Raw genomic sequence first — 20156 nt, 5'->3', positions numbered from 1 at the left:
CGGCACAAAGGAGCCTAGCTGGTCTGCTTTTAATACTGACAAAAGATGAATTACTAAATTTTTCAGTTTCATCTGAAAAAACATCCCTTATGATAGTGAAGTGAAAAGCACATATCAATCGGTTCCAAATTTTAGAATACAACGTAGAAGGACACAAAATTAAAAATATAATGTGAAAGAAGAAAGTAAACTGAAAAATGCTCATACACTCTCAAGTCATTTTAATAAAACTGTGTCACACAGATTTAAAATATATTTTTATTCTTGTTACAAAATCACTAAAAGAAAAAACTGAGGTTGCTGACTAATATCTGACAAGAAAAATTCAATAATCAAACAACTGTATTATGTAAAAATATTAATGGCTTTATGATATATTATTTTAATAACAGTTTAACCACGATATTTAAGAATATACTTATAGTTAATAATCATATGAAACTTCACTGTAGAATTTAACATCTAATGAAATGTGGAAAGCTTCATGAAGATTCAATTTTCCATTTAAATTCCTAACCCCTGGTCACACTTTGCTTTCCCATAAACTCATCTTCACCAAATTTATTCCAAAACAAATGAGTAAACATATACAACTATTTTTAAATGTAGATTATTTGTAGTTCCCAACTTATTAGGAATGAAGAATAACAACAAAGCTAAGGGAGTGAATTTTAATCCTTGCCCTCAGAAAGGCATCTTGAAATAATAGCTTGAAAAGGTAGGAAAAAAAAAAAGAGGTACAGGACAGAAATCACTTTGCTCACCTCCTCTTCTGACTCCATCTCACTGCCGCACTTGGTCCAGAAGCTTTCAACTTACAGAAGGTGGCACAAACCCAAAGCGCAGGATTTCTGCAGGACTAAGGCAGCAGGCGTGACGTGGACGTGCTGGGGGCGGAGCCCAGAGGAAGCATCCGGGGCAGAAGCAGCGGGCATGCCAGGACCACGAGGCCGAGAGTGGGGCTGGGGAGGTCTGGAGGGCCGGGACGAACTGCGGCAACTGCAGCCACAAACACACCCGTCCCCGAACACAGACCCCGCCACGGGCGGAGCACTGACGGGCACCGCGCAGCCACCTGTGCACACGCAGCACGTCAGAGGGCCCTGACGGGACGGCCCGCAGCCGACACCAAACGCCTCGCGCGGCCGCGGCGCTGCTGCCGGGCCGGCGGGAGCCCCTGCAGCCGTCTCCCCGCACCTCGCGCCCCGCTCCGCCCTGGGCGGCGGCGGCAGCGGCGGGAACCGGGGCGAGCGGGCGGCGGGCTCCGGGGAAAGCCACAGACGCCCGGGCGGAGGCCGCGCTCCCTCCACGGCGCCCAGGCTGCAGGGACCGGCGCTCGCGCCCCGCCCCGCGTCGGAGCGGCCCCCGGCTCCGGGACTGATCGGCCGCGTCGCCCTGGGCCCCGACTCGCCCTCGCCCCCGCGCCCCGGCGGGGTGGCGGCCTCCGCAGGGGCCGCGGCAGCGAGAGCCCGCCTCTGCGATGAGGTCCAAGCCCCCCTAGGCCGCGGACCTAGGACCGCGAGGGCTTCAAGAAGCGGGCGGCGTCCCTGTGCTTCCGGAGCGAGCAGGAGGACGAGGTGCTGCAGGTGGGCAGGCGTCGGTCCCGGACCAGTGGACTGGCCCAGGAGGAGGACTGGAGCCCCAGGAGGAGCCTGCTGGTGCTGCCGTGAGGGAGGCTTACCAAGAGGCTGGAGTCAAAGGAAAGTCAGGCTGACTCCTGGGCATATTTGAGAACCAAGACAGAAAGCACAGGGCATATGTCTATGTCCTTATTGTCACTGAAATATTAGAAGACTGGGAAGATTCTGTTAATACAGGAAGGAAGACAGAGTGGTTCAAAGCAAAGGATGCCATCAATTTCTCCAGTGTCATAAGCCTGTACATGCAGAGTATCTGGAAAAATTAAAGCTGGGTTGCTCGCCAACCAGTGGAAATGCCACAGTCCCTTCCCTTCCAGAGAGTAACACCTTGTTTGTAGCTGCTGCACAGAGAACCTCTGGGCTGCCATCCAGCATAAGATAGACAGGGTTGGAAGGACCTCTTCCACCATGTGCAATCTCATGGGCAGAGGCTTCTTTATTTTCCTTGGCAAATATCTGAATGACGCTTACAAACTGAATTTGCCATGCGGGATTTTTTTTCTTTTTTAACAATCTGCATGTCTTTTAGGCATTTTCAAATCTTCTTAAAAAAAAAAAAGAAAGATAGTGTAAAATATTTTAATAAGCCAAAGCCATGTGGAATTTTTTTTTTTAGATGCCTTAAATGTGCTCTCCCACCCAGCCCACCCACCTTGTTATTTTGGTTGGCATTTTCACTTTTTCCCCAGTATTTTTTTATCCATTTGATGTCAGTCTGTGGTTTTTGTCAGATCAACATACATGTGGGTATGTTATCCTGGTGAATTGTCTTCTCATTCACAATATTAACATATTCAATGAATCCATTTGTCAACTCATTTATCTCAATTTTCACAACTGGTACTATGTCACTAGCTACCTGATATGGCCAATTCCCCTGTAACTCAATAGTCCTTTAATACAGAGTTTAACTCTATGTAGCTGGTGAGTTTTAGGCAGTTACTGTAAGCAAAATGCATGTAGTAGATATCTTATCATGGAACCTGTATTCATGGAATTGAATTAGGGTGCTCAGTTGCCAATTCCCTTTATTCATAATCTCTCTTTACACAGAACACACAAGAACCATATTTCCCTCAATGTAAATTGCTGCTTTTAAATATATATTTTCAGTTTGAATTTAGTGACATCTCTTCAGTTAAACTTGCTGGTTACCAGTAAACACCTTAAATAGCAGTCAGTGGTGACTGCATCAGAATTGAGTAAAATGGCCTTCTTGTTCACCTGTTACAGACCTAGGTTTTTAGGGTGCCTCGGAATGTCTCATCTTTTATAGGTGGTCAGCAGGTAGGTACTATTTATCATGTAACTAATTACTGGGACACTGGAATGTACCTGACTAAGAATTATTTTGTCTTATTTTTATATTCACATAAATCCAAGAGTCCCATCCAAAACACATAAATACCTAATCTGAAATGCCTGTACTTCCTCAACCAAGTCAGAGATGAGATGGGGCAAGTAAAAGGTGGTTCTCTATGTAGATATTAGCTTTTTGTAAAGATCATAACTGTTGAGTATAAAGTAGGAAGAAGCATAGTTAGACATTTGTTGTACAAATTGTTAACCTTTAAAAATATAATTGCTGCTGAAAATAGTGCTGTTATAAGGAAAATCAGTGCCACCATTTTGAAACTGGGCTCTTGTGCCATAAAAGCAGCTGAGCTAAATACGAGTATTAGTTCACAAATTAAGGCTGCCAAAGGAATAAGACAGAAAAACTTTAAACCACTGACATTTCATTCTAAATTATGTAGTGTGATCAGACATGATCTTCCAGAATTTTTATATTTTTCTTTGTACAGAGGTTATGTTTTCTGGGTTTTTTTTTTTTTTTTAAAGGAAATACTTAAAAATCCCACAGATTGACACTTGTTATCAATCTTCAGTGGACTGTTTTTTCCTCAGTAATCTCTGAAGTTTCTTTAAATTATATACTTAACACAGCAGAGAAATTGAATTGTTTTTGTACATAACACTGTCCACCTGAAATGCCACAAGTACTGGGGGGCCTGGGCATGTTGTACATTGATATTCTTAAAGGTAATAATGCATCAATTTCTTTTATAAACTCTTGGACTATGTATTTGATGTGTAAAATATGTATAGTATTAATGTCAACCATTTCTTAAAGGTGAGCCTATAAATATTGTTGTATCATTTTCTTTGGTCAGTAACATTTGGACCAAGTAGTGCCACTTGGGTCAGGATTTTCTTCAGTGCCATTTAGCAAACCACCTGTCTTTGGTCTATGCAACTAGCAAAATTTTGTATAATTTGCATCAGAATACTTCAGAGTTGTCAAACTTTAAATTTCACATGAGGGGTTCTTCACTATTCTTGAATTCAGCCCACCGAAGCTAGAGGAAAGGCCCTGAGGATATTTATTTCTGTTAAGAGAAAAAAGCTTACATTTGCAGGCTTAACAATTGAATCTACTTCAGATAATAAATAGTGTCTACTCTCTCAGTCCTTCAAAGTTTACAGTGTTGGAACTTTCATTTGTGCTGCTTTCTGTCAGGTAGTTGGATAAAACTGGGCAGCTAAAATTTTCAGTCCCATGTGCCTATTAAATTAAAAAAAAAAGTTTGTAAATTGACTTGCAGACACAAAGTAGCAAGTATCCTACATGTTCAATTTTGAGCTTTCTTAATTTCTTCCTTTTTTTTTTTTGTAAACAGGTGAAATTTTCTAACTAGGCACATACCATTCAATTTTCTGTCTATCACATAATTGTATAAAGTAGCAAAACTGAAGAGGGGAATGATTGTTGTATACACTTTAAAATTGCTTTGCATGGTTTCATTTGAGATAACTGGTGTAAGAATCTTGATGTTTTATATATTTGGAAATATCAAATTAAAAATTTGAAATTAAAAAAAAATCCTCACACAGTCTATCAGTGCAAGTTCCAGTCTATCAGTGCAAGTTCCAGACTCCATCCTCTGTGCAAGATCAAACTTAATTATGCATGGATTTAGAATTAAACTGCCAAGAGAACATGAAAGACTATCAAGAGACAAAGGCAAAAAGGTTCTTCAGTTCATGACTTTACTCAAGTTCACCAAGAATTTGAGGGCAATATTTCTACTCAAAAGAAAAAATCACCACCCTAAAGAAAAAGTGCTAATTTAGTGAGAATGAAACTACCACGCTCAAAAATTTAAATGATAACAAAGTAAATCTTATCTTTCCCAAAAGGTAGATACAAGTACTCTGACCCCAAATCATAGTAGGCCTGTGTTTTCGTGCCCCTTAGAAATAACAACAACAAAGCACATACATTCTGTTAACTATTATGTGGCAGCACCTAAACCCATGAAAGTGAATAAGGGTGTATAGAGCTTATACTCAAAATCTTTTGTTGACACCTATGAAAAGCAAGCTGTGGACCAAAGAGCCCTTGTGAACATGATGGGGAACCAAGTCTAGGAAAGCAGCTGTAATGAGTATCTCCAAATACTTATGGAGGATACATATGACTTATCATAGAATGAAGACTTCAGTCACCAGCAGCTGTCTCCAACACACTTCAGCTTACACAGGACCCTGACTCAGGCGTACACAGAAAACACAAGAAATGTGCAGAAGACACTAAGATGGAAGGGAAAATAAATATATCAGGTAACAGGACCAACACCTAAACAGTGCAAGTGGTTACATACACATGGCATCTCCATGCACTGGAACAGCATGAGGCCATGAAAAATGGTAAAGAAGTTCTTCTTGTATGAATCCAGAAGGTTCACTAAAATGGAGTGTTATAAGAAAAAAACAGGATGTGATACGGTGTATGCAGTATGCCACCACCTGGGTAACAATGCATCTGTGTACGTCTGCTGGTATCTGTAAAGTTACCTCAGAAGGAAGCACAAGTAACCGGAAGCACAAGTAACCATAAGCACTGTTGCCATCAGGGGAATTGGATGGGGGAAAGTTAATTTCACTGTAACTTCTTTTTATATCACTCAACTTGTATGTCACATGAATGTATTACCCATTCAAAGTTAATTAAATTTGGACTTCTGCTTCTGGAAAGATGGATAAACATACTTTTCCCTGCTCTTCCCACTAAGCATGGCTAGACTCCCTAGGCTTTATATTTGAAAGAAACAAAAACATGCTGAGAGGTGAAGAGAATGTGGCAGACTGGCCAGGGATCTGGACCTGAGGAACTACACAGTGGTGACTTCCTGAGTTTTCTTTTTGTCTCATGCATCCCATACTAGGTGCCAGGGAAGCCAACAACCCAGAAACACCAATGGGAGCAAGTGAAAAAGGTCCCCAGAAAGCCTGCTCTCTCCAGCCAAAGGAGAAGAAGGGACAGTGGAAACACAGAAAACTTACACAGTAACTGCCTGACTCCAGCCAAACATTACAGGAAAACAAGCCCCCACCTGCAGTGTAGACACCACATGCGGAACCAGCACCTCCATCCCCCTCCACTGCCTCCATGTTGGGGTTATGACAGGAGGCCCAGTGGAACATCAGGAATTCCACCAATGACACCAGGGCACCCCTTGCCATCCCAGCCAGATGGTATGTGCAGAGGCCTTGGGGAGAAGCCCGAACTCTGGTCCACAATTAGCAGTAAAATGGAGCCCCTCCCCAAATGAGTGTCAGCAAAGGCCAAGATTAAAATCTGAGCTTCAATTCCTAACTGGCATTATCCCCTTCTCCCTGCTGGAGCAATAACAGAAATGACTTACTAAAACATAATATTTAAATAAGATCTGGAACATCATAATATAATACCCAAAATGTCCAGCATTGAATAACAAAAATTCTCTCAACATAGCAAGAACCAGGAACATCTCAACTGAAATGAGAAAAGATGATAGACAGATAAGAACACTGGCATGACACAGGTAACAATTACCAAACAAGACTTTAAAAGCCATCACAGAATGCTTCAGTGAGCAACTACAAACACACCTGAAACAAATGAAAAACAAACAAAAAAGTCAGCAAAGAAACACAAAATCACAGCAAAGGTAAAAGGCTACATGGAAATTTTAGAGCCAAATAACATAATACCTGAAATAAAAATCTCAATACATGGACTCAACATCAGAAAAGAACAGAGGAATCACTGAACTTGAAGACAGGACAATAGAATTTACCCAATCTGAAAAACAAAGAGAAAATAGACTGAAAAATGAACAGGGTGTCAGGGACAGATGGGCGCAATATCAATGAATATGACATTTATGCATTCTGAGTCCCAGAGAGGATAAAGCAGTAGGGCTAGAAAAGTATTCAAAGAAACAATGGCTAAAATTTTGCCAAATTTGTCATAAATAAATAAATAAATAAATAAATATAAACAAACCTAAATATTTAAGACTGAACAAACTCCAAACAGTTCTTAACCCAAGGAAATCCACTCTGACATATTATAGTTAAACACCTAAAAACTAAAGACCAAAGAAAAAATTCTGAATGCCTCCAGCAAATTTCTCATCAGAAATCAGGGAGCCCAAAAGGAAGTTACATATTTTTCAAGTGTTGAGAGAACTGCCCACTCAGAATTCTGTATTCAGCAAAAATATCCTTCAAAAATGAAGAGCAAATCAACTAACTATTATCTATAAAATAGATAAAGAACAAGGTCCTCCAGTACAGAATGGGAATTCAGTATCTCATAATGACCTATATATATAAAGTTGAAACACTCTGTGGTACACCAGAAAGTAACAACATTATATATGGACTGTACTTCAATAAAAGGAAATGTTTTTACATTAAGTATGTATTTTTAACTGAAGTATAGTCAGCTTACAATGTTGTGTCAATAATAAAATGTTTTTAAATAGCAAAATAAGACATTCTCAGATGAACAAAACTAATACAATTTGTCAACCAACATATATACTCTAAAAGAATGGATAAAACAAAGAGAAAATGATTGAAGAAGGAATTCTGGAACATCAGGAAGGAAGGAAGAACAATAAAAAGAGTACAAATATGGACAATTACAGTTTATTTCTCCTCCTGTGCTTGCTAAATTTTGTTTGGTAGTTGAAGCAAAAATTAAAATGCTGATGCGCTTCTCAGTGTGTGAAGAGGAAACATACAAGACTATCATAACAAACTGGTAAGTGTTGACACCAACAGACTAAGAAAAGTTATGTGTATATAATGTAATAGTTACAGTAACCACTTAAAAAGATACACAAAGAGCTGTAGCACAGGGAACTATATTCAATATCTTGTAGTAACCTATAATGAAAAAGAATATGAAAATGAATATATCTGTATGACTGAACTACTATGCTGTACACCAGAAACTGACACAACATTGTAAACTGACTCAACTTCAATATAAAAAAAAGATACACAAAGAGAAGCACTCAAAAACACTACAGATAAGTCAAAATTAAGTTCTAAAACATTTTCAGGTAATCCACAAGAAGTCAGGTAAAGCAAAACAGAGAAGTGAAAAGCAGAACAAACAGAAAAAGGACTAATCAATAACCACAATAAATCTAAGTGGTCTAAACACACCAGTTAAAGAGTACTCAATTAAAAAAAATGACTGAGCTCTATGTTGTCTATAAGAAACTCTTCAGTTTAACAGTATACAAACATACTTGTTTTACTACACTTCAGTTTATTGAGTTTTACAAATTGAAGGTTTGTGGCAATTCAGAATCAAGCAAGTCTATCAGCACCACTTTTCCAACAGCATTTGCTCACTTCGTGTCTCTGTGTCACCCTTTGGTAATTCTCACACCACTTCAAACTGTTTCATTATTATTATTTTTTTTTATGGAGATCTGTGATCAGAGGTCTTTGATGTAACTACCACGACTCACTGAAGGCTCAGGTGATGGTTAGCATTTTTTAGCAATAAAATATTTTTAAATTAAGGTACATATATTGCTGTTTTAGACATAATGCTATTGCACTTAACAGACTACAGCACAGTATAAACATAACTTTTAAATGGGCTGGGAAACCAAAATTTCATGTGACTGGCTTTCTTGTGATATTTGCTTTATTACAGTGGTCTGGAACCAAAACCACCACATCTCCAAGGTATGCCTATATGTAGGTTAAAATTAGGAAGATGAAAAAAGATATTCCACATAAACATTAATCAAAGAAAGTATGAGTGGACACATTGCTATCAGAAAAAGTAAAATTTATGGCAAAGAAAATTACCACTAACAGAGAGGGATATTAAATAATGATCAAAAGTCAATCCATCAAGAAGACATAGCAATTCTAAATGTGTATGTACCAAAGAAGAGTGCTGCACAATACATGAAGCAAAAACCAAAAGGAGAAGTAGAAGAGTGCACAGTTACAGCTGCAGACTTCAATCCCTCTCTCAGCAACTGATGGTACAAGTAGAGGGGAACTCAGTAAGGATACAGGACTCAACAATACTATCAACCTGCAGGGTCTAACCAACACAAAGAGAGTACTCCGCCCAGCAGGAGCAGAACGCACATTGTTTTCAAGTGCACAGGGGACCAAAGTAAACTTAATACTGATCGTAATACAAACGTCAATAACTTTAAAAGAACTGAAACCATACAGACAATGCTTTCTGACTACAATGCAATTAACCCAGAAATCAGCAACAGATGGGTAACGAGAAAATTCCCCCAAACACTTGGAAACTAAACAACATGGTTCTATATAATCTATGGATCAAAGAGGAAGGCTCAGGGAAACTAAAAACTATATGAACAGGATGAAAGTGGAAAATACAAAATATTAAAATGTGTGGAACATAACTAAAGCAGTGCCAAAAGGAAAAATTTTAGAAAAGAGAAAAAATCTCAAATCAATAATCAAAGTTCTCACCTTAATAACCTAGAAGAAGATAAAAATAAACCCAAAGCAAGCAAATGAAAAGACATAAAGAGAGGAAATTAATGAAATGTAAAACAAAAAATAGATAAAAATCAATGAATCAAGAAGAAAATTCATCAAAAGTTAAAACTGTTGCTCAGCAAATGACCCTGGGAAGAAGACGAAAAGGCAAGCTATGTGATGGGAGAAATTACACACATCTGACAAAGGACTCATATCTAGTATATACCAAGAATCCTCAAAATAACAAAATTATAGAGATGGAAACAGATGAGTGGTTGTCAGAGGTCAGGAATAGTGGAGGGGAGGGGGAGTGTGTAATTATAAAGAAATAGCATAGGAAAGATCTTTGCGATTATGAGACAGTTCTGTATCTTGACTGTAGTGGTGATTACAGGAATCCACACACGGGATGAAATAACGCAGAACTGCACTTACATTGTACCAATGTCAAACCTCTGGTTATGATGTTGTACTATAATTGTGTAAGATGTAACCTTTGGAGGAAACAGAAAGAAGGGTAAATAGAACTTTCTAAGCTCTCTTTACAACTCCCTGTGGCTCTAAAGTTGTTTCAAAATAAAATATTTTAAAGACAAAAAAATAGTTTTTAAATGATTTAAACAAATTAAAAATTAAAACACCTCAGTTAGCTGTAATGATGAATCAAAACTAATGAGATTAAACTCAATAAAGAACAATGTAAAATTTTTGAAGATTTTTTTATAAAAAATAGAATGTGTGTAACCAGAAAAGACATTCTATTCTCCAAGTGCTAAAAAGTCATCTGAGGGCAATCTAAGGAAGATTATTAGGGACCATATATCTAAGGAAGGTTTCATCTAAAGATTTAGATATAAATTCTGGATCTTAAGAACACCTGCTACAGCAGTTGACAATAGTAATTTTTAAAATAAAAATATCCAATATGTTTCCCAAAAGAATGTCATATATTTTACTAAACTTTTACAGAATAAATAATTCCTAACTTATATAAACTGTTTCAAAGAATAGAAAAAGAAAGCTAACAAATTCATTTTACAAGGCCAGTAAAATTCTGATATACAAACTGGATTAAACTAGTACAAGAAAGGAAAATTATCTCACTTCTGAATATTGATATTAAAATCCCAAATATATGCAAATACAATTTAGCATGTACTTGATATTTCATAACCAATTAGGGTTTACCTCAAGAATGAAATAAAAGACTGTTCAATGTTTGAAAATGTGTCAATGTAATTCACCATGTTAGGAGCTTAATTATAAAAGCCATATAATCATCTTTGCCGATATACAAAAAGCCTTAATTGTCAACATCTATTCATAATAAATTTTTTTTGAAAAAAACCTCTTGGTAAACTAGGAATGCAAAGGCACTGTATTAACCTGAAAAAGCATTTCTACAAAAACCTATAGTAATCACCAGTGAAACACTAAAATCATTATTTTTTAAGTCAGAAATACAAAAGGGCCTGCTACTCCCAAGTTCTAGCAAGTGCCGCCAGGCAAAAAAAAAAAAAAAAAAAAAAGTATTGGCATGAAAAGAGACACGATAACCATTATCTGCAGTACATCTTGGATGATTTTAATAGATATTGTTCAAAAAAAATTTACAGAGAGCACATAAAAAATAAGTACAGTAAAAAATGTCCAGCCTCATTAGTCATTAGGGAAATGAAAATAAAAATCACTATGAGATACAACTTCACACCTGCTAGGATGGCTAAAATGAAAAAAAAAAGGACAATAACAACTTTTGGAAGGATGTGGAAAAGTTGGAACCTTCAGCTTTGCTGGTGTGAATATTAAATGGTGTACCCACTCTAAATAACAGTTTGACAGTTCCTCAAAATTTAAACAAAGAGTTATTCTGTGTGTAACAATTGCATTCCTAGGCATATATCCAAAAGAATAAAAACATATGTCTACACACACACTATACACGAATGTTTATAGTAACCAAAAGTGAAAACAACTCAAAAAGCTATCAGTTGATGAATGGGCAAAAGCAAAATTGAATACCTATATACAATAGAATTTTTTTTACCAATTAAAAGGAATAGAGTACTGATATATACTACAATATAAATGAATCTTGAAAACATTATGATAATGAAAACAGCCTCCAATTGTAGGGGTCAGTTTATATGAAAATGTCCAGAATGGCCTAATCTATTGAGACAGAAAATATGTTAGTCTTACCAGGAGCTGAGGGGGTGGGGTGCTAGAAATAACCACTAATAGCTATGGAATCCTATTATTCTAAAGTTTAATAGCTTTCATGACTGAATAATGTTGGGAATATACTAGGAACCACTAAATTGCACATTTATGGGGGTTAATTTTATCATATGAGAATTATATTTCAATAAAGTTGTTATTAAAAATAAATTATGTATGGAGTACATAAAAATGAAAAATTAAGTTTATTAAAATAAAGCCATATATCACTTTGGCTAATGGAATCTTTATGAATTTTAAAAAATTAGAAATCTAGAAAGAATGATCAATATGTTTCTCTAAAGAAGAAACACTGAATTACAAAACACTGTAAGCTTGAAATATAACCCAAACTATGTATGCAAAATGAAAAAACAGATCATCAGTGCATTTGAATCCTACTTACATAGCAGCTATTATATGCCAGATACTTAATCTAAGTAATCCATACATATTGACATATTTGATCTTATAACAAACCAATGACAAGAGACTACTACAATCCTCCCATTTTAGAGCGGGGGATACTGAGAGGTCAAGTCATCTTCTTAGTTTCACTTGGCCCCTAGTTAGCAGAGCTAGGCTCAGACACCAGTAAGTTTCCTCCAGAGGCCGGGCTTTTAAGCCCCTACACACACTGCTGACCTTGTCAATCATGAACTGAAATAGGAATAAAGACAGGAAAGGAGAACAAAGAAGCAAGCAGAGAGAAAAATGCCCAAATCAAAGGAGGTCAAATATCCTGATAGGTCTGAAGATGAGAGGCTAGAAATACAGTGGAAATGAATGGGTAAAGGGGAGAAAAGTTGACAGATCTCCTGAGGTCAGGAAACAACAGCCTGTAAACTAGAGTCAAAGGTGGTGTCTTCACTGTCTCAGCAGCAGAGAATGAGGATGACCAGGAGAGGATGGTGCACCTGTCTTCTTAAGCTGTGATTTGCACATTTTCAGTATCTCTTACTATAGGTGTTATTTAAAGGTTTTTGTTCATATATGCGGTAATGATTAGGATGTACCCTCTAAGAATTGTTTATTATCTTTTCCAGTTTTTAAGTTTTGAGTTCACTATTTTTCATGTTGGTTCTTCAATTTTACTTTTAATGTATTCCTCATCTTTTAATTTTTGTGTAGAACATTTTTGATTGGGATTTTTTTTTTCATTCTTTATGTCAACTTTATGATTAGAAAACCCTTTTTAATTCTAATTTAATACATTTCCAAATACATTTCCCTCATTCCCTTATTGTTGTAACAATTCCATCAAACCCTTTAAAATTTCCTTTCAAAATTTGTTTTAAGGAAGTAAGTATCCATCTTTACTTCTTTTTCTAAACTGTAACTAATTGTGTCAGCATCATTTGTTTAACAAAACTTTCCCTCATCTGTTATTTTTTATCCCTGTATCTTTAAAATATGGTAGCATCCAGGGACTTAGCAATATCCACAAAGCATGGCTCCAAAAATCTACTCTATAGTGTTTCTGAATTTACCTGTATTCACAACATGTGCATTTCTGTTAAAAATGGCTTCCCTCCAACTGATAGACACAGATTGATGGCAATCAAGAAAAAAAATTATTATGGGGCTGTTGAATCTAGGTCTGAAATGATGAAAATATTCTCTCCATCAAGAAAGTCAAGGAGAGGGTGAAGAGGAGGAGGGGCTGAATAGAAAGGGAAACATCCTGTGTGTTCTGGCTGCCGTATTATTTAGATCAAGAAGAATATATTCTTAATAACTATCAAACAAAATAAAATTCCTCAATGTCATATTATAGAAGATTATGCATATCATGTTTCTGCAGCTCCCAGGGGGAGCTTTTGTGGACTTACAGGAAAAGCCTCATGACCTGGACAATGGGAGAGGATCTGGGGCTTTGACCCTAACAAAGACATCGCCATGTAGCACTAATGTGTGATAACACCCCCAACACCACCGCAGGCTATCATGAAAAACAGGGTTCCTGGGCGAGCACTTAGGCAGTAGAACAGAGATTCCAAACAGAAAGGCCAGAGCCATCCCTCTAGTTAACACCAAGGCAGCTAGTGCACACATGGCCGGGTATCATAGGGAAGAGGTCAAACTTCTGCAGATATCAATTCAGGATGATTCAAGTTAAAAATATTTTGAAAAGTCTCATGAGCCAAAAAGAATTCTCGATGACCTGAAGTGTAACAGTAAGATATCCAGTGTGTGTAAGATAGACAAGCACACAGGGATGCAAGCATGAGAAAGCTTTGTCACAAGCAGAACAGCTCAGGGGGACCACATCAGAACAAAGATGAACCCCTTCGCTGGATGAGAATAACTGGAAACGATCATTCAAATACAAAGTATACCTGATATTTGTAACTACATTTATATATTCTTTTATGCCAAACTGAATAATGTGTTTTTAAAGTCTATTTTCAAATAATCTTTTAAAAATAACCCTTAAGACCTGAAATAAACAAGTTTTCCACCGTTTTCCTATATGGCTACCTAGAAAGCACAGCCCTTCAATATCTGCTATAATCAAGATCCCTTCACCCAGTGAAATGAAAATTATCCAAGAATATAACCTTGAGAATGTTTTTTAAAGTATCTTAATTTGCTATCTGTGTCATTCTGCAACAGGAAATCCCTTTAATTTAGATATTGTCTCAATCAGAATATTGTGTGATCACTTCTAACTTACATATCTTTCCATGTTTTTCCTCTTTCTTCTAAGTGGAAGCAGAATCTTCCAGACTCAACTTTACAATCACCATTCCAGACAGCATTTCTGAATAAGTCATATTTTAATATTGCCTCCCCACTTTGAATAAAGCATGGATCTTTTCACTACACTTAAAGTAAAACTCGATAAATATTTATTGATCACTTCAATATGTCAGGCACTGTGATTAAGAATTTAAATAAATAATTAAATTTCATCCTTTAAACTATCTTTTTAAAATGTACTACTATTAGCCCCATGTTATATACAAGAAAAATGTTATATACTGATGTTAAATTAAGTTTGGGGGTCATCGACCGCTATGGGCTGAATATTTGGGTGCCCCACCCCACAGTTCATCTGTTGAAATCCTGGTGCCTGTGGGAGGTGATTAGGTTGTGTGGGTGAAGCCCCCAAGAATGGGTCTGTGCCCTTAGAAAAGAGACCCCACAGAGATCTCTCACCCATTCCATCATTTGAGAACACAGGAGAAGACTGGCTATGAGCCATAAGGTGAGGCCCTCACCCGCGACATTAATGTGCTCATACCTTGATCTTGGACTTAGCCTCAGAACTGTAAGAAAGACATTTTTGTTGTTTATGTCACTAATGTTGTAGGATTTTGTCACAGCAGCCCAGCAGAATAAGACATCCGTCAAAGCAATTGTCTAAGATTGGCATCCAACCAGTCAGACTCCAGAACTGACCTGCTCTTGTGATTTTACAATTACTAACCCATCTTCCTCTTTCCCAATTCTCCACTACTTTAGCCAAACATCAAAATCACCTGTTGAGTTTTTCTTTAACACAGATACATCAGTTCTACTCTTTACCTCCATCCTGATTCAGCATTTCTGATCTTTTACTCTTTGATTTTCTCAGCATTCTCCCAATCTTAAACAGATGAAATCAAATGTGTGATTGTGATTCTCAGTCACCAAGGAGAGCTACAGCCTTAGAATGGACACATATTCAGGGACAAAATCTTGACTTATTCAGAACCCTTGTTACGTCTCTATAGTCTTGCTGCTAATAGACACTCCATAAATATTTTCTTAGTAATTAAATCTTTATAGGCCTCAACACTATTAAACAGTTGCCTCAGGATGCTAATATCTGGAAAGTCAATAGGAAATACCTAAAATAATGTATTATACTGAGTTGATTGCTAACTTTATTTTCAAGACAGCACAGAAGGGAACTGGTGGGGGGGAAAGAAAATTTGTAGTACATTTCTAAAATTTTGAAAATTGTATGGCTAGTGCTAATTGACTGTAATATATTGTGTGAGAATAATAATCACAAGGTTTGACAACCTGTAGGTGATGAGCACTTTTCAGTCAGAATGTACAAGGCAGTGAACATCAGGTGTGATTACACCGGACTCCAGCAGCTGAATTTCAGACCTGTATTTAACCATAGGCGTTTGTCACGATCTAAAAGATAAATTCTGTCTGTTACAATGTGGTCAATTGTAAATTTAAGTTTATTTTCCCATTTCATATTAGGTTTGTACTCACGGTTCTAAATTACATGGTCTCCACATATTAGTGCACTTTAAATGCGGTTTTCTATGTAACATACATTGCTTTGATATACAGTGACATTAAAGTCATTTCCTTTCTAAGTTTGATTATGTCAGTATGCTTTTTACTTTGTAATATTATGAAAACTATTTTCCTAGCTTTTTATGTGCACACAATATATGTTTATAAGATAGCAATAAAAGTAATTTAGGCAAGCTTCTAATTATTGAAGGTCACAGAAATACTACTATCTAAAAATTTATGTGATTTTCTAAAAATTATGGCAATTTCTTACTGGCCTATTTACTTAGATATTTAATCTTTCATCAATAAATAGCACAGTGAAATATAAATTAAATATATAAATTGAATTTGATAGATACATTACTCTTAACAACTTTCTTTCCTAAAGTAAAAAAATTTCATGTATCAATTCAAAGAAACACAGCAGAAAACGAAATGTACAGGAATTAAAATTCTTATTTCAAATTGGTAGCAAACAAAAAGTGAAGCAAATGCGTTATCTGGTAGAAAAGCTATCACCAGGCGGCGCAGCTGAGCCCCCAGCCAGGAGTGGCCGCGCGCTCCCGCTCGCGCGCGCCGCGCTGGGTGACTGGGAGCCGGACCGCTGCCCTTCGCGCCTGGGCTGGCCGCCGTGGGGCGCCAGCTACCGGCTGGGGTGGGGGCTGGTTTTCTCGCAGGCCATCGGGGAAGGCCGCTGGAGAGAGGGGAGGGAAGACAGGGGGTGGGAGCGGCGGGAGGGCAGCCGGAGAGCAGGGCGAGGAGGCGGTAAGGGGAGGGGAGGGGCCGCGCGAAGCTGGGGCCAGGCCGGGAGGGGTGCGGGGAGGGTTGGGACCGAGAGAGAAAGTAACTCCAGGACGAGACCGGAGCGCCCCGCGCCGCGGGCACAGGCGGCGTGGCTGCGCCCGAGACCGCTCCGCCGCTCCCGCTCCAACGTAAGCCCGGCGCGGGCGCCACCGTTCATCGATGCGCACCCCTGTCCCTAACGTGGCTGCGACGCCCAGAAAGTCGCCCAGCCGGGATTCGGACCTGGGCAGGGGCGGCGGGACACGCGGAGCGGGGACATCCAGCGTCAAGGTCTGGTGTGGAAGAGGGGACTGCCCACGTGGCCGGCCCTGGCCCCGGGTAGAACCTCTCCAGGCAGGTTAGGGGCTCAGGTCCTGGCACGCGGGCCTCAGTGCAGGGCCAGCGAGTATCCGCGGTCAGAGCCGGGCTCCCGGAGCTGGGGCTTTGGGCTGACTGGGCCCAGCTTGGTGTCCAAGTCAGAGAGAGAAAAGGTCTCCAGCGGGACAGATGTGCGTCCTCTGCCGCCCACCCGCGAGTCCGAATTGGAGCGGGAGGGGCTGGCGCGCTGCTGGTCGTGCCAAGCGCGCGGGATCTAGAGCCCCAGGGGGGCACCTGGGAGACGTGATCGCCCCTCGGGAACCCCGCTGCCCGCGGGCATCCCCGGATCTGGACCGCGCACCGCATACACTCGCAAACAGCCCCCTCCCCCGGAGCTGGAGCCTGCTTCCCTCCCTCGTCCCCCACCCCTGACTGCAGAAAGATAAGCTTCAAATTTTTACTCCGTGTCTCATATGTGCCTGAAGGTATTTAACTGCACGAGTGAATAACAGCATTAGTTTCAATTTCTTTTTAATCCCTGCAACAATAAACTTTGAGAACAACAACAAAAGAAAACTAAAACCAAAACTATGAAAATTCTATGTGACAATATTATTTGATGGTACATGTAATTAGTTAGATTAATTTTATTTCACTTAAGGAAACAATACTGTAAAAAATTTCTATTAACATGCATAATAAAAATACATAAAAATATCAGTCACTTTTACAGAACTATTATTCAAAGTGTTTTACATATGCGGAGTCAGACTTGCCATGAAGCTGATGGAATTTGTTTCCGAGCACCTCATTTGTACAAGCCTTTCCAGGGACCTGAAAACAGTCCTAGAATGTGTTTATATGGTCAGTTATTTTTGTTACATTTAGAAATATATTTATAATTGTGATTTTTTTCTTATTGTAATTAATATTTTATTTTGTAACTGATAGTTATTTATAATTTGTCTTCTATTTCTTAAATAGAGCTGCTTCAAAATGGAGGGGCTTTAAAAGTTAAAGGGTCATATAGCCTTGAGCTGTATTAGTTAGCTATATGAATCGACTGCATTAATTTGTTTAATTAATATGACAATATGCTTTACACACAAAGAAACAGGACAGGAAAGTTAAGGAACTTCTCTATGAAGGCTGTTAAGTTAATGATATAATATTCAAAACAAGGCTGTCTGGCTCGAGTCCCTGTTCTGAAAGTCCACACTTATAGACATAGATATTAACACAGATGGAACTCCAGACTCTGTCATACATGTATGCAGTATGGCTCAATTTATGTAAAATTCCAAACAGGCAAAAATAAATGGCATGTTTTACAGATACATACATTTACAGTAAAAATACAAAGACTAGCAAAGAACTGGTTAACATAGGACTCATGGTAGGAGTTACCTCTAGAGAAAAAGGAGAATTTAGTGGGGAGGAACCTCCAAGGGCTTCAAGTGTCTTTGCCATCGTATATTTTTAAATGATTATTAATTCTACAGTTATCAGAGTATTATTTTACTTTAAGTCGTATGTAGCTTATAGATACCCTCATGTGTGCAATACGTATAAAAAATTCAATAAAAATTGTCACATATTTCAAAGTACATAGGTTCCCCTAAGTATACGTAGAAAATCCCAAATCTCTTTCTTATTGCTTTAAATAGACAGGAACTGTATTTTTTAATTTAATGGAATAAAAATAAAACATTTAGATTTTAAGCTATATTTTGGCATATTTCAAAGGAGAACACATCTTTATTTTGGTTTCATCATGAAATATTAATAACATAATAACCAAAAATACCTGGAATCTTGGTAACCATGAAAAATTAGTGATTTAATCACATGTATTACAGAGACCTGGTTCCATCTAAGGATAGACACATGGAAAGAGTGTCATACTTATCAAACCATAAGAAGAAGCTGGGAAATCTGCAAAATCACACTGCTGCTGAACCCATCAGAGTGCTGACTTTGAACGGCTACCATCAGGGTAAAATTTGAGGAACGCTGGCATAAGCCTCCAGACAGACAAGACACTGGCAATCCCTCACCTGTCCCAGAGCACTGGAAGTGTTAGGTAGTTAGATAAGTGGGGGCACCAGGCAGACAGATGGAGGAGAGAGAGGATGGTCTGGATGATGGTCTCATGCCTGCCTCCAGCATAAAGGGGCTTTACTTCTTTTAAGTGAGTGCCAGCAAGAAACCAGTTAGAACTAAAGGGATGGAACTTCATGGTAGTGACAAGGACCTAACCGGACATGACCCAGTGCTCATTGTAATATAATTAGCATTGAGGTTCTGGCCCCTCCATGGGTTTTTCTGTGTTCATCATGGATAAGGGCATTCACAAAAGGGGACAAACATGACTGAGCACTCCAGGGGCAAGAGCCATCAATCAATCAAAAGACCACCTCTAAGTGAGGGTACAAGAGGAAGGAGCAAAGACCATTGCTGTCTGCACTTGGATCAGCCTGCCTCCTGTTCTTGGAGGGGTACTTCACCTTTCCTAATAAAATCTTTCACTGCACAATGCTTTCATATCCCATGTGAATTCTTATCTTTTGAGTAAGTCAAGAACTGGGGCCTTTTCCTTCCCCCTTTTAGGGTAACAGAAGGAGACAAGGTGGGGATGCAAACAGATACAAAAGAATCAACTAACTCCTTAATGAACTGCTCAAAGCTGAGCACTCCCAGTTGGGAGAGTATGGAGTCCTGGGATCACAGATGGTCGCAGCCCCTTCTCCATGGACCTCACTGTTTGCTTGTGAAAAAGCCTGGGGGCAGGAAAGAGTGGAGAAAGCCTCCCTCAGTTGGTGTGTTCCTGTTGCCCTGGGATGGCACTGCTGAGGGAGAAAACAATTCTTACCTGGATGCTTTCCCCAGTGGAATAATGTCTTAAGATGCTGAAAATAAAGGGCAGGAAATCCTGTCACTTTAAGCGGTTGAAAACTCAGAGTTTGGTTAATGGAGACAGGCAGACATCCTCCTAGTTTCAGAAAATTAAAGATTTCTTTTTACCATGGAGGGCAGGGCAGGATCACCAAGGAAACTTGGCTCAGAGACACGTGAGCTACCTAAGACTGATGCTAAATGAGGAAAATGTGGAAAGCC

Source organism: Camelus bactrianus, chromosome 35 (assembly GCF_048773025.1).
Source record: "Camelus bactrianus isolate YW-2024 breed Bactrian camel chromosome 35, ASM4877302v1, whole genome shotgun sequence".
In the NCBI taxonomy this organism is placed as follows: Eukaryota; Metazoa; Chordata; class Mammalia; order Artiodactyla; family Camelidae; genus Camelus; species Camelus bactrianus.
The sequence above is the reverse complement of the archived record's forward strand: the minus strand, read 5'-3'. Positions refer to the sequence as shown.